A 15,828-nucleotide genomic window follows, 5' to 3' on the forward strand; every position below is an offset into this window, starting at 1 on the left:
TGTTGTTGTTTTTGTTGTTGTTGTTGTTGTTGTTGTTGATGATGATGATTATATTAATTGATTTAGGGCTAATGTTTTGTTCGAACTGAGTAATTGATTTTTGGCAAAACATTAGGTTTAGTTTGCATCCTGTTGTTGTTGATCTTGAATTATATAACTAAATTGTCAATTAATTGTATGTTTGCCTTTTCGATTTCAGAAATTGAGAAATTAATTCTCGTTTTTGTTTTCGTAGCTATTAAATTTTGTGTTATTTCATATATATTCTACTTTTCGCCTAAAAATTAGGGTTAATAATTTGTAGAAACTGAGTAATTAATGTTCGTTTTTGTTTTGCATAGTATTGATTCTATGTATTCATAGTGTTTGTTAAAAAGTTAGAGTCGTGATGAGTGTGAAATTCATAATTGGATTTGTTTTCATGAAAATTGGGGAAAAATTGTGACGATTAAATTAACTTTCGTAAAATACTCGACATCTTTTCTTTGTAACATTATTCTTTGTAACACAGATAAAACTATTCTTTGTAACATTGTTATTGTAACACTGTAAAACTATTCTTTGTAACATTATTCTTTGTTACATTAATATTGCATGCTATAATGTAGTTATTATTGAGGAATCGTCGATTCTTGTTGAATGAACTTGAAATATTATTACAACATTTTATATTTGATATTGTGTGATTTAACCCAATTAATTAAATTTGTTCGTATAACATTGTTATTAACTCACAAGAGATGTTGATCATTAATCATGGACCATCAGTTTTCACATATATTTTAATTATTAATGCTACAATGTTTTGTTTTGAATATCAGGAAATTTGAAGAAGGTTTGAGAAATGAATCAACATAAAACAAGTTGCGAACGAGAGGCGTTGTATACAAAGAAGAGAAAGACACCGACAAGTCAGTCATGAATATAGGAGTGAAAAAAGCAACGTTATTGAAGTTGAAATGCTAGTAGAGACTTTAAACATTACATGTGATTATGATGTATATTTGTTGTAAACTTTTCACATTATTGTAATGTGATATTGCAAAACATTTTTGCATATCATGGTCATTGAATGGTGTGTATTCACTTTGCGTTTTGTTGTGGAAATAATTTAAGTTTGAACTTTAAACATTGTTTTCGTGTTACATTGACAAATCAATGTTGTTCTGATAACATAATTCTTTGTATCATTGTTACTTTAATGAGCAAATGATGTTACAAGAATACGATTACTTCAAACAGACCATGCATATAGTCTAATGTTGTTTATTATTACCGCTTAATCATCATGAAGATAGGCGTGAAGAAGCGGCGTTATTGAAGTTGAAATGCTACTTGAGACTGTTAATAACATTGTAGTCAGATTTTGATGTGTGAATATGATGTATACATCTTGTAAACATTTCACATTGCTATTGTGTGGTATTACAAATCATTTAAGCATATGGTGGTCCGCATTCACTTGATTTTTATTGTTGAAATAATTAAAGTTGGAACTTTTAACATTGTTTTCGTGCTACTTTGATGAATCAATGTTATTCTGATAACATCATTCAAATATCATTGTTACTTTTTGAGTAATGACGTTACGATAATACCGTTACTATAAAATTAAAAAACGAAATAATCCTTACATTTACATTTTAGAACTACTTTATACACCGTCTTATATTGTAAACAAACTAAATTAATCTTTGTAACATTGTTGCCAGGTTATTTTAATGAATCACTTGTTATAGTAACATTGTTACATTAATATTGATCCGCCTTTGATAAATCAATTAATGAAACGATGATGTTACAAATAACTTTATATTACTGATAACATCTTTGTATTACTCACGATGAATGACTGATGTTATAGTAACACTATTACTATAACGCGAAAGAACAAGGATTGGTTGTATCAAAAATATGAGGAACGCATACAATAAACAACATTAGACTATATGCATGGTCTGTTTGAAAAGTTGACAATACATTCTTAAAATAACTAAATAGGCTATATGGGATTCGAACCCATACCTTTGTACAAGCTTTGCACATTGCTCTCCCATTTGAGCTAATAGCCTTTAAACTAACGACTCAAACTTTCAAATGAAATGAATAACAATAAAGGTATCCTCTTCCTACAAGCTTAAACTTTACAATGATATAATAATACTCATTATTCATACGGAGTTAAACTCTTTTTCATATGGCGTAGATGCAAAGATTGAACCGACAAAACATACATCTCTAATGTTTGTCGATAATAAATGATAACATTATAATGAAACAATTTCATCAAAAGAAGGTGCTAAATTAACATAATACAATTATAAAGATATTAGAATACGAGTTTTTCCTATTCTTTGTAATAGTGTTACAAAGAACACTTTGTTATAAGTAACGTTGTTACTATAAGAGTGTTACAGTAAGGTTGTTATAGTAACCCTGTTACAGTAACGCTATGTGTCGAGTATTTTGCGAACGCTAATTCAATCGTCACAATTAATTACCCCAATTTTCATGAAATAAAGTCCAGGTATGAATTTCACAATATCATAACCCTAATTTTTTGACAAACACTAAGAACACATATAATACACAGTAATAACAAACAAGTCAATCTGATCTGTACTGCTTAATGCGAATAAGAGACAAAATTACAGTGCAAAAAAAGATCGCAAAGGAATCGCATAATAATGCAATTAATTAACATCACACGACTAATAAACTGGAAGATGCGACTACAAATTGCAAGATCTGAAATCAATTGAAGATATTAACATAGCAGGACTAATAAACATAAAATCGTCAAACGAATAAAAAATCTCAAAAGTAAAGGAGTAACGAATTACATACCTGATTACATATAATTAATTGAATTCAATTGAGCGAGTTCAGTAAATGCGCGAGCAATTCGTGTAATATCATTGAAGGTTTCTAGCAAAATCGGTTGTGGATGTTAGATTGAATTTGCGATTGTTGATTTGCGATTGTTGTTTTGCTGATGAAATTATGCGAAATCGTAAAAAGAGGAAAAAGGTGAGATAGAAGAGATCTGGTTTAGAGAGAGAAACCGATTGTGAATTATGAGGAGGGAGAACATGTAATTAGGTTTATATAGGTAGGTTATGATTTGTGAGGATTAATCCCGACCCGATTTGTGTTAGATCTAATGGTTGAGATTAAAATGCTAGACTCACCTAAGATACCTAGACTCACTTGATGCAATTTCATATATATATATATATATATATATATATATATATATATATATATATATATATATATATATATATATATATATATATATATATATATATATATATATATATATATATATAGGATTAGGATCAAATGAGTCCACCTTCTTTAGGTGAGTCCATGAGTCCCATTCTAAACCTTTGGATAAAAAAAAATGAATGGTTAAGATTAAAACAAATTAAAAAGATGACATATAAATAGAAACAAACCCTAATCACACACTACCTCCCATTTCATTTCCACTCTTCATTTGTTCTCTCTAAACTCTCTCTATCTCTCTCTAAACTCTAAAGTGTCATCACCACTTCTCCTATTCCGCCGCCCTCGCCGCCGCCGCCCTCGCCGCCACCATGCTTCTCCTCCCGCCGCTTCACTTCTCTCCTCCCGCCACATTTTTTTTTCAAGATCTGAAAAACGATGATGGTTGTTGGTATGCCATCCCACTGCCGTATTCCCTTCTTTTTTTCTTCTTTTTCTTCCTAGATCTGAAAATGGAGTTGTTGTTATTGTTGGTGTGTCGTGTGGAGTTGGTGGGGGTCGTCGGTCAGGCCGCCGCCTCTTCCTTTCCCTTTTTTTTTTCAGATTTTTGGTAGGTGGTGGTTAATGGTGTCGTTTTGGGTGGTTGTTTATGGGGTTGTGGTGGTGGTATTTTTATCTTTTTCAGATTTAGAGTTTGTTTTTTTTTTTTTTTTCGAATTCATTTCATGCGGCGGCGGAAAAACTGGGCCTCGTTTTTTTCGGACTTGGTGGACCGTGGTGGTGGTGGCCGTGGGTTTTGGGTAGTGGTGTTTTTTTTCAGATTTAGTTTTTTTTTTTTTTGCGGTGGTCGCGGATCTGGGTGGTGGCGTGGGGGTGGTGTTCAGGCAGGTGGTCGTGGTGGTTGGGCGTGGTGGTTCAGGAAGGTGGTCGTGGTGGGTGGGGAATGAAGTGGGTTGTGGGGGATGTTGGTGGTGGTCGTTTGTTGGTGATGAAGGTTTTACTCATAGTCATACGGAATAAAGTTTTAAAGATATGGACTAAAGTTTCACTGATATCGACTAAAGTTTCACTTCACACGCACTAAAGATTCACATGACATGAACTAAAATTACATTTCCTACGAGAATAAAGTTTCTTAAAATTACATTACATAAATTCATATTAGTATAAAGTTACAATACTTAAAAAAAATAAAGTTTCAAAAATTATGATTAAAGTTACAATTATAAAACATTAAAGTTACATTTATAAAATTACAATATTTACCTAAAATTTATAAATCAGTAAAATTAATTAAATTAAAATTTTTATATTAAAATTGTCTAAAAAAATTAAAGTTTCAATTTTTAGCATTAAAGTTTCACTCGTAAAACATTAAAATTACATTTATAAATCAGTAAAATTAAATAAATTTAAATTTTTATATTAGAAATTGTCTAAAAAAAATTAAAGTTTCAAAATTACAATTAAAGTTTTACTCGTAAAACAATAAAATTACACTCAAAAATCAATTGTATATATTTAAAATTAAATGTTATAACATAAACTTAAATTTTTATTTATAAAATAACCTTAAATATTAAAGTTATAATTGTAAAGAATTAAAGTTACACTCATAAATTAAAGTTTCATTTATAAAATATTAAAGTTTGGGATATTCTACGATATACCCCCAAGTTTTTCGGTTTTCTATGTTGTACCCCTCCTTTTTTTAATTCTACATTGTACCACTAAACTTCTTACTTATTTCTCCATCATAACCTCGTTTAAGTCTCCATTAACTTTATCACTATCAAACGACCGTACTTTGACCTTTATTCTGACTTATTAATTGTATATCACCATTCTATATGAGAAACATCACAAATCACTTTTAACAAGTACCAACTACTATTAAAAACATCTGTTATGATTCATGACATGATAATGGAGATTTTTTAAACTTTTAGTTAGTTTCTTATACTATTTCTTGGGCTAATGAGTAATTCGGTGAACTAATAAGTAAATAAGTAAGTTATTGAGTAATTGGGATGATAAATAGACGATTTAATAGGTCATTTAAGAAACTAAGTTAGCAAAGATAATAAATAAGGTCATGGTATAGGCTCATGTATAGAGTTTAGGGGTACAACATATAATATAAAAAAAGGAGGGGTACAACGTAGAAAACCGAAAACCACGAGGGTACACCGTAGAATATCCTTTAAAGTTTTCATCTTAAAATTTTAAAAGCTTAACCATCAATCTTATAAGATCAATGGCTAGGATTAGGACTTAGTGGACTCACCATTTTAGGTGAACTCATTTGAACTTGCCTATATATATATATATATATATATATATATATATATATATATATATATATATATATATATATATATATATATATATATATATATATATATATATATATATATATATATATATATATATGTAGAGTCGGGATCCGGTGAGAACCCCTAAATATTTGAGGATTGAGTAACGAATGAAATATCACACCATATACAAAACAATATCGCGGGGAAAATTAACAAACAAAACCACCTAAAACTCCCAAAATCAGTCAATAGTTTCTCTCTCTAAAAAATCCAAAATCAATCTAAAACATTTCAAACAAAAATATATCACAATCCTCTCAAAAATTTCACTGAAAATCTGCGAAAACCTAAAGATTCAAACTTGATTTCAATCGTATTTCAACATCCTAGATTTATTCATTCATTAGATTGAATACTCTCACTAGAATTCGCGCAAAAATCGTTGAGGTATGTTTTTTTCTCGTTTTTTTTCATTTTTGTGATTTTATTTCAACTTATGTAGTGTTAATTTGATTTTACATGTTATTTTTGTTCGAAATTATTGTATGTACGTTGAATTATATGAATTTAATAGGATTAAATCAAAAAAATTGAACTAATCATCAAGTTATTTAGTGTACTTTCATGTTTTTGCTGTAACTTTCTAAATATCTTACTTATAAATGATTTTAAACGTTTTTCGTTCATAATTCGACACATTAAATCAATTATTATCATCAATTGAAGTTGTAGTCGTTTATAAGATGTCTTTTTTTTTTTAATCGCTAAAATTAGGGTTTAATATTGATCGATTGTGAAATTAGGTTTCAACATTGTTTAATTGTGAAAATTAGGGTTTCATATCGTTTTAATCACGAAAATTAGGGTTAACATTGTTTAATTGTGCAAAATTACAGTTTCATATGATAGAATTGAAGTAATCGTTTGTGTTCAGTAAAATGAGTAATGTTGAATTACATGTTGGCTATGATAATGAAAAACGTGTGATACTGTTGTTTGTATGATGTGATACTAAATGTGAAGATTACTAGTAATCTATTTTCATACATTTTGGCAGGTTGACTACATAATTAAGTTGTAAAATGTCATCAAGGCACTAAAATGCTACAGTATGATGTTTTCTTTGTAAAATGTCTACGATTTGTAGTAAAATAATATAAAATGTTGTTGTAAGTCTTTGTAATATGGTGTGTTTTTTATATTATTTTACTACAAATTGTATTTTCTTTTGTCTAAAGATGATACTAAGATGATGTTTTGTACTTTGTTTTCCTTTTTTTTGCAGATTTCTTCGCTTTTGGAGGTTACTTAGGAGTATGTGTGCATGCTGGCGAAGTCTAATAGTGCATGATCAACTAAAAAAATCATGTTTTTTTATTCATTTCTCTTATAAAGACAATTTCTTTATTCTTAGATATCATTTCAAGCGATTATAAATTTGTATTGTTTTTTCCATTTTTGAGTTGGAATGTAAAATATGGTAACAATTATAGTTGTATCAGGATTTGCCTCTTTTTTATGTTATTAAATAGAAAATATATGGTTTCTAAAGTATTTCATTTTTTTTGTAAACAATATCACATGTTTGTTTTAATAATATCACACTATTAGTTTAACAATATCACAGGATGTGATAAACAATACCACACAATTGGCTTAACAATATCAAAAGATGTGGTAAATAATATCACACTACCGGCTTAACAATATCACAAGATGTGGTAAACAATATCATAAAATAATATCACCCTTATTGTCTTTCAAAAAAAATATCAAATGATATGGTAAATAATATCAAGTTATTGCGCTAATAATATCACACTATGCTATTAACAATATCATATATCTATTTTTATTTGCTAGTTTCCAAACAGTTATAAGAAACAATATATATCTTCATAAGTATCACGTCATATTGTTCTAGAAGTATTACCGAACAATATCAAACTTCACGCACAACAGTATCACACTTTAGCCAAAACTATATCGCATTCACAAGGAATCTTTTTGCTATTGAGAAACAATATCACAGCATATAAGATAAAATATCATTGCTGATTCTAAACAATATCAAAAAATTACAACCGCAATATTAATTTATAACGACTACAAAGAGATTACTATCCTTCCAAAATTACATCAATCGTGCATATTCAATTAAAGTTCTGTCAACACAGTCTAAGTACACAGATTAGTTCCTTTCTCTTCCTCTACCTTTACCAATTTCTTTTTATTATCCATTTTGACATCTTTTTCCAGCACAATCTTCAACTTCTTGCTTGACGTTTGTTCAACCTCATCTTGTTTTAAACACTAGTACAACCGTTTCATACAACCATTTCATGACCATGACTTAATTTAATGCGACCACCGACTATCTACTCAACTTTCCGGAACTCAATTACATCCAACCATTAGAACGACACCAATGAAGAATATCATGAGACTTCATATTCCCTTGGAAAGTAACACTGATTCTTAGCTTCATTTATGACTTGGTTTTATCCATTAGCTTCTTTGGACGCATCATGAGACTTCATATCCCCTTCAAAGTGGATCTGCCATTTCTAATAAGCAAACATGTGAGAGATATACAAGGATCCAAAGTAAAGCTCATCAAGAGCAATGAACCATCTTGTCTTTGTGGCGTCTACTTCCACTTCATCGATGATCCATCTCAAAGAAAGAAAAGGTGTCCAACACATTTACTCCGCAGGATTCTTCACCTTTAAGCCGCTTAAACAACCTGGTTTACGCAACCAACAATCTAGTGGGACAAAGTTCAACCTATTGTAGCAATAGAAGAAAGTGGATTAATCAAAACTCGAATCCACTAATGAATTAAGAGCACTCACAGAAAATATGAGCAAGGCCACAACTGAAATTAGACAAATCCGATCTAATTTTTTTCAATACCTGATGAAAACAATGGAATCAGAAGAACCAACAACAATATCTTAAAATTTATGTTGTGCTTGCTGCTCAACAAGATGAAATGGTGATGGTCAAACAAAATACCGCAACTCAATAAACAAGCAGAATGCAAATCATAAACATATGATGACAACTCAACATCAAATCTATACCAAAACCAAACATACACCAAACTTGGAGACTCATTTGGCAGGTAAATTAAGCCTTAAGCCCAAAGTTTTTTAGGCCAATTTGGACCAAGTCATATCTCTGTCCAATAGGCCGCTCAAAGCTAAACAACTTTCACGATCTGACAAAAAATAGCACAAAAAAATACAATGTAAACAAAAAGTAGTAATTGATTTCTGACAATCAAAGTAACAGGGATGTAATAAAACAATATCACACAGCCTGCTAAACAATATCACATAGTCTGCTAAACAATATCACACTGGATACTTTAGCAGCAAATACGTGATATTTATAAGATGTCAAACAATTTAGAACCTAAATCGGCGAAATGTATACTACTACTAGCTAACAGTAAAGAGTAACAATGTAAAACAGATGTAAATCAATCTGACACAAATTTAAAAAGATTTGAAACAAGATACTACACATGTAAATTAGGTTTACATGACAACAAACCTCGAACAAAGTGAAATAATTTAAAATCGCAATCAAATAACAAGACTATGAATCAATCTCATCAAAAGTATAAATCGAGAACAAAAAAATCATAACAACAGGTGAGTTGAACAAAAAAATTATTGAATATATAACAAATTCGTAACTTGTTCGAATTAAATTAACCTAGATGTATGAGAAAAAAGACAAATAAATCATATGAAGTCCTCACAAATTAAACCTAATTTAGGAAAAAGAGATACAAAGCATTGAAATCACGATGAGTAGCTACAAAATCATAACAAACGCAGTAAGATGACTAGTAATTGCAAATATATGTAGCGAAACAACAATCACATGAAAATAAAACTGAAATTAAAGACTAAAGATAAAGTAGATGTACACGACATCGCGATTTCGATTGAAATAGTATGATCGTTGATAAGAAATAGAAGAATGACAAATGATTGGTGAGATTGAATTGAAACAAAATAATCACGAAAAACAGAAAATTAGGGATTGCGTTGAGATGATTGAAGGTAGAGAGAGAAAGGCTTTGGGTGAGAATGAATGAATTAGGTTTGTTTCGATGGAATAAGGAGTATATATACGAGTCCGCGAAATTACCATATTACCCTTACTTATCCGCACTAAATCATGGATGTTGGATTTCATAGATCTGACAGCTAGTATTAATCCTCAATCCTCAAATATATGAGTCATACTCACATGATCCCATTCCTATATATATATATATATATATATATATATATATATATATATATATATATATATATATATATATATATATATATATATATATATAGAATTGAGATCAAATGAGTCCCCTTAGATTAGATGAGTCCATGAGTCCTATTTTAAGCCTTTAGATCAAAAAAAATAAAGGGTTAAGATTAAAACAAAATAAAAAATTGAGATATAAAAACAAACCCTACCTCCCATTTCATTTCTTCCTACTTCCTCTCTCACTCACTTCTCTCTCTAGCCACCACCACCCGTCTCTCTCATCCGCCACTCCTCCACACGACAACCACCACAGCCCTACCACCACCACATACGATCTCACGTCGGCACCACCACCATCCTCTTGATACCACCACTGCCACACAGCCACCATCTGCTGCTGTCGCCCCTCACGCCTGCCACCACCGACGCATCTTTTTTTTTTTTTTTTTTTTTTTTTTTTTTTTTTTTGTTTGGTGTTTTCGTGGTGGTTGTTGCCGCCCCTTATCCTTCCTTTTTTTTTTTTTGATTTTCGGTGTTGGTGGCGTGTCATGGTGAATGATGCCGTCACTCCTTTTTTGTTTTTTTTTTCAGATCTATGTGCGTGTCATGGTGGTTGCGGTGGGTGTTTGGCAGGTCAGGTAGGTGGTCAGTCGTGGTCTTTTTTTTTTCCAGATGTAGTTTTTTTTTTTTTTTTCTGATTTTTCTTCATATTGGTGGTGGTGGTTGCTGTTATGGATAAAAAACGCTGTTTACAAATCCCAACGTGGCATCATGTTGACAGGAGAAAGTGGTCAAGAAATGGACATGTGGCGCGCGACGGTTGGTAGGGGAAAGAAAGATGGATTGCTGAGGTGGCAAATTACGGACCGCTAGATTAATAAAGAACAAACACAACATGGCCCAAAGGAAAGAAGCCCACATGTGAGAAAGAGTAAAAGACCCAGTCAATTAACAAACTCCTACTTTGCAGCACGTTGACCTGCTATTCCGCAACAGAAGCAGAAGCAACTTTCAAACCCTAGATTTTGTCTTCAACAGCTATAAAAGCAAGGGCAAAGCAACGTACAAGGGCATTCTCTCCAGATTATCAAGCAACACTCGTCTCTAAAATTCCATCAGCAATTGGCAATAATTATTGAGCAACATAAAATTGTATTTCCTTACTCTGGCGTATTTTACATCGATTATAGTGCAAAGTTGGCGGGATTCCGACTCCCCCCGCGGTTGTTCCCACACCGGGTTTTCCGCGTCACCAAAAATCTCTCGTGTCATCCTTTTGTCTATCTTTTGCTTTCTTACTTATCGCATATTCACTCGTTAGATTAATCATAATCCAATATTAATCGGCCGTAGATCAATCACTATCACTCACCAATTAAATATATAACTCGGTATATTTTTACCAAAACAGTTTGGCGCCCACCGTGGGGCATAGTGATCATTTTCTATAGCCAAGCCTCGAAAAACCGAACCAGCCATCACAATGTCTGGAACCAGCCAGAATCCTTCCAGCAGCCAGAGTATGTCAGCTCTATCTTCCGCAGCAGGAGTTACTTCTGCATCTGCAGGACCGATCGTGCATCCCCCAAGATCGGCCAAATGATCCTGCCAAAGATGTCGACGAGCCATGCCCCAGCCTCAGAAACCACCGCAGATCCCAAAGGCAACAGGTGCATCCGGTCAGTCAAAGTCCAGCAGGGAAAGCAGCCCCAGCAGAGGAGGCGAAGCAGCATCCAGAAGCCCGACCCAGGAAAGTTCAGCGCGAAGTTCTCCAAGCGCAGGATCTCCAAAGACTTGATCCGACGGTGATGATTTGGGATGGACATTCTGCGTCGGGGCCGTTGAAGATCCGAGGAAAGACAACGAGAATATGATGGCTCAAATCGTGACAAAGAAATCGGTCCAAACCAAACCAAAGATCGGCGCCGAGGCTCCAAAGAAGAACCGGCGGTGGAGGACCGGGTCGACCAATCCGTCGAACTAGTTACCAGCCGGATCTTGCAGAGTAGCACCAAAGCGAACCAATCGAGCCAAGAGGATTGGGATGTCTGTCATTTGATAACCCACCCAGTCTGCAGCAGACAACAGGTAACGCGTTATTTAGCACCCCTGCTGGATCTGACCTTCCACCCTTTTCAGGTACCCCCGCACACCAGACACCAGGATGGCAATCTGGACCTGTCCCCCACACCGCAATCCCATCCTGCAACCAGTTCACCAGTGGAGCCTGGATCGGAGGATTACAGCAGACACCAGGATGGCAGCCTGGATCCATAATCAGTGCAACACAAAGAACTGATCATCCAAAGATCGGCCAACCTTCCTGGAGCACCCGGCTAGGAGGTACACCCGCCGGTTCCTTCCCTTTGTTTCTAACCCTCTTGCAGAGCGGGTAACTTTGGGCGGAGCAAAGCAATACCAAGAGCCGAGGGAGCTAATGTATAGGATACCAGGCGAGTCCGTCCCTGGAGAAAGCGACCAAAGGACTACGTTGAGACTCACCTTTCGTGGATGATATAGCTCTAATCGGTGTTCCTAAAGGATGTGTGCCGCCAGCTATGACACTCTATGACGGGACCACGGATCCACTTGACCATATCAACCACTACAAGCAGAAAATGATGGTGATAACCGCAACTGGATCTCTAAAGGAAGTTTGCATGTGCAAAGGTTTCGGATCAACACTGTCAGGAGCAGCCCTGCAGTGGTTCGTCGGCTTACCGAACAAAAGCATATCCAGCTTCGCCGACCTAGTCAATGCCTTCAACCAGCAGTTCGCCAGCAGCAGAAAGCCAGAGAAGCAGACCAGCGACCTCTACCGGCTAGTGCAAGGGTTTGAGGAAACCACCCGTGATTACTTGAACCGGTTCAACAAAGAGAAGGTGTCAATTCCGAGGTGCGATATAGCAACCGCTATACAAGCCTTCCGTCGGGGGCTACACCAGGATTCACAGCTATACAAGGAACTAACCATGCATCCATGCACTACCTTTGAGGAGGTGCAATCGAAGGCAATTGCTGTCATGAGACTGGAAGAAGACTCTGCACCAGTAAGGGGCACTTATGATTCGGACCCAGTATCCAGAAAGGCTCCGGTAGAGAAGAAAAGTGAAAGATCCAAACCCTACAGCAGGAGCGTGAATAAAGTTTCGGAAATGCGAAGGAAAATCCGCGCAGATCCGCCTCCGAAAGTAAGTGAGTATGGTTTCACTACCAATCTTGCAAGATTATTCAAAGCCTTGAAGGAGCTGGGACGCAGAGTCAGATGGCCAAAACTTCCGGAAGGAAACCCCAGAAAGCGAGAGACACAGGCAAAAAGTGTGAGTTCCACACAGCAAAGAACACTCACAACACCGATGAATGCCACTCCCTCGGGAAGGAAGTCAAATTTCACTATGACCAAGGAAACCTGGATCACCTCCTACCCGAAAACACGACGCAGTAAATTCGGCGGATCGGGCCCCGCCTCCCCTCCTCCTCATTGTTCTAGAACCGTGAATGTCATTACGGGTGGATCGGAGTTGTGTGGGCCGACTTACTCGGCGGCTAAGAGGCATGCGACCGGGGCTAAGGGAGACAGACAGAGAGCTCCTGCAGGGTTAACCATCGAATCGCCGTCGGTCACCTTCGACGAAACAGACGCAGGATCTGCTCCTGAACAGCACCACGACGCTCTAATCATCACGCTTCCCATAGGGAATTGCAAGGTAAAAAAGATCCTGGTGGACACCGGAAGCTCCGTCAACTTGATCATGATGGAAGCACTCAAAGGAATGGGATTCACCGAAAAAGATCTAGCAAAAAGGCAGTTCCTTGGTTGGTTTCATTGTGAAACAAAGCACTCCCTAGGAGAAATCATCATCCCAACCTACGCCGGGGGTGTGAACAAACAGGTAAGGTATCTGGTTATTGATGGTCCCTCTACTTACAATGTAATCCTTGGCAGGCCCTGGATCCACGAGATGAAAGCAATTCCCTCAACGTACCACCAGTGCCTGAAGTTTCCAACGCCTTGGGGGGTGCAAGAAATACGTGGGGACGGGAAGACGCTAAGGATTGCTACAAGGTGGCTCGGGCCGACAACGGGTTCGCCCGCATAGCAATTCAGAGCCGGCGCATCCAGGACGAGTACATTGAGCCACAACAGGCAGAACTAGACGAAGTCATCCTGGACTCGCTGCATCCAGAACGAACCGTTCTCATTGGATCTGAGTGTAGAGGTAAGATTCGTGAAGAACTCGTTCGGTTGTTGAGAACTAACATAGATTGCTTTGCTTGGTCACATGATGACATGATAGGGATAGACCCAAATGTGATAACTCACAAGCTAAGTGTGGATCCAAGCCATAAACCCGTGCGTGCGAGAAAAGAAGAAAGTTTGCTTCGAAAGAAACCAGGTCATAAATCAAGAAGTAGATAACCGCTTTTGGAAAGATCCGTGAAGTAAAATACCCAGAGTGGTTGTCTAATGTGGTAGTAGTCCCAAAGAAGAATGGCAAGTGGAGGGTCTGCGTCGATTTCACGGACTTAAACAAAGCTTGCCCAAAGGATCCATTCCCTCTACCACACATAGACGCCATGGTAGATGCTACTGCAGGCCACGAGATGCTGACATTCTTGGATGCCTGGAGCGGATATAACCAGATAAAGATGCACCCCAGTGACCAGGAAAAGACAGCGTTCAGATCCGAGAGAGGTATCTATTGTTATAATGTCATGCCTTTTGGACTGAAAAATGCAGGATCTACCTACCAGAGGCTGGTAAACATGATGTTTAAAGAACAAATAGGCAAAACTATGGAAGTATATATAGACGATATGGTCGTCAAATCGAAGCAGGCTTCACAGCACCACTAGCACCTGGAAGAAACTTTCAATACCCTCAGGAAATACCAAATGAAGCTGAATCCTACGAAGTGCACCTTCGGGGTATCCAGTGGAAAGTTCCTAGGGTACATGGTGACCCAGAGGGGAATAGAGGCCAAAGACCGAGCAAATAAGAGCAATCCCGCATTTGAGTCACCGCAAAAACCAAAAAGACGTCCAATACCGATTTGGAAGAGTAGCGGCCTTAAAAAGATTCATATCCAGATCCTCGGACAGATGCAGGCTATTCTATGATATACTCAGGAAAAGCCAAAAATTTGAATGGACGGACGACCACGAAAAAGCATTTCAGGAGCTGAAACGTTATCTCAAAGACCCGCCTCTCTGTCGAAACCGAGCGGGAGAGCCACTGTTCCTATATCTCGATCCACGAAGCGGCGATCGGTGCGGTGCTAGTGCGAGAGCGGGAAGGATCACAAGATCCGGTATACTACATCGTAAGTCTCGCTTTCGGGCAGAGACCAGTACACATCCCTAGAAAAACTTGTCCTTGCACTTGCTATCGCATCCTATAAACTGCGTCCCTACTTTGAATCTCATACAATTTCTGTGATAACTAATTATCCTCTTAAAACTATCATGAGAAAACCGTAATTGTCGGGACGAATGGCTAAATGGTCCGTGCACTTGAGTGGGTACGATTTGAAGTTTGAACCCGAAACAGACCATAAAGTCTCGGGCTCGCGGACTTTGTGTCGACATCCCGGCCTCCGACACCCAGGCCGAACAGGGACATCCCGAATCGGAAGAAGACAAAGGAGAACAAGTGTGGGAGTTACATGTGGACGGAGCCTCAAACGCCAAAGGAGCGGGAGTAGGGTCTGGTCCTCAAATCACCCCAAGGAGACCTCATAGTCCAGGTCGTACGATGTGAATTCAAAGCCACAAACAACGGCGAATACGAGGCACTAATCCCGGGTCCGAAGGCGCTCGGATCCGAAAATCGACACCTTGAGTTTGCGGTGATTCTAAGCTTATAGTTAACCATGTGAATGATCGCTATGAGGCCGGGGACCCCAGGATGATGGCATATTTAGATGTAGCAAGAGAGCTGAAAGTCAAATTTGTCACATTCAACATCAAGCAAATCCCCAGGGGAGCGAGA

The sequence above is a fragment of the Silene latifolia genome, chromosome 3 (assembly GCF_048544455.1).
Source record: "Silene latifolia isolate original U9 population chromosome 3, ASM4854445v1, whole genome shotgun sequence".
Classification (NCBI taxonomy): Eukaryota; Viridiplantae; Streptophyta; class Magnoliopsida; order Caryophyllales; family Caryophyllaceae; genus Silene; species Silene latifolia.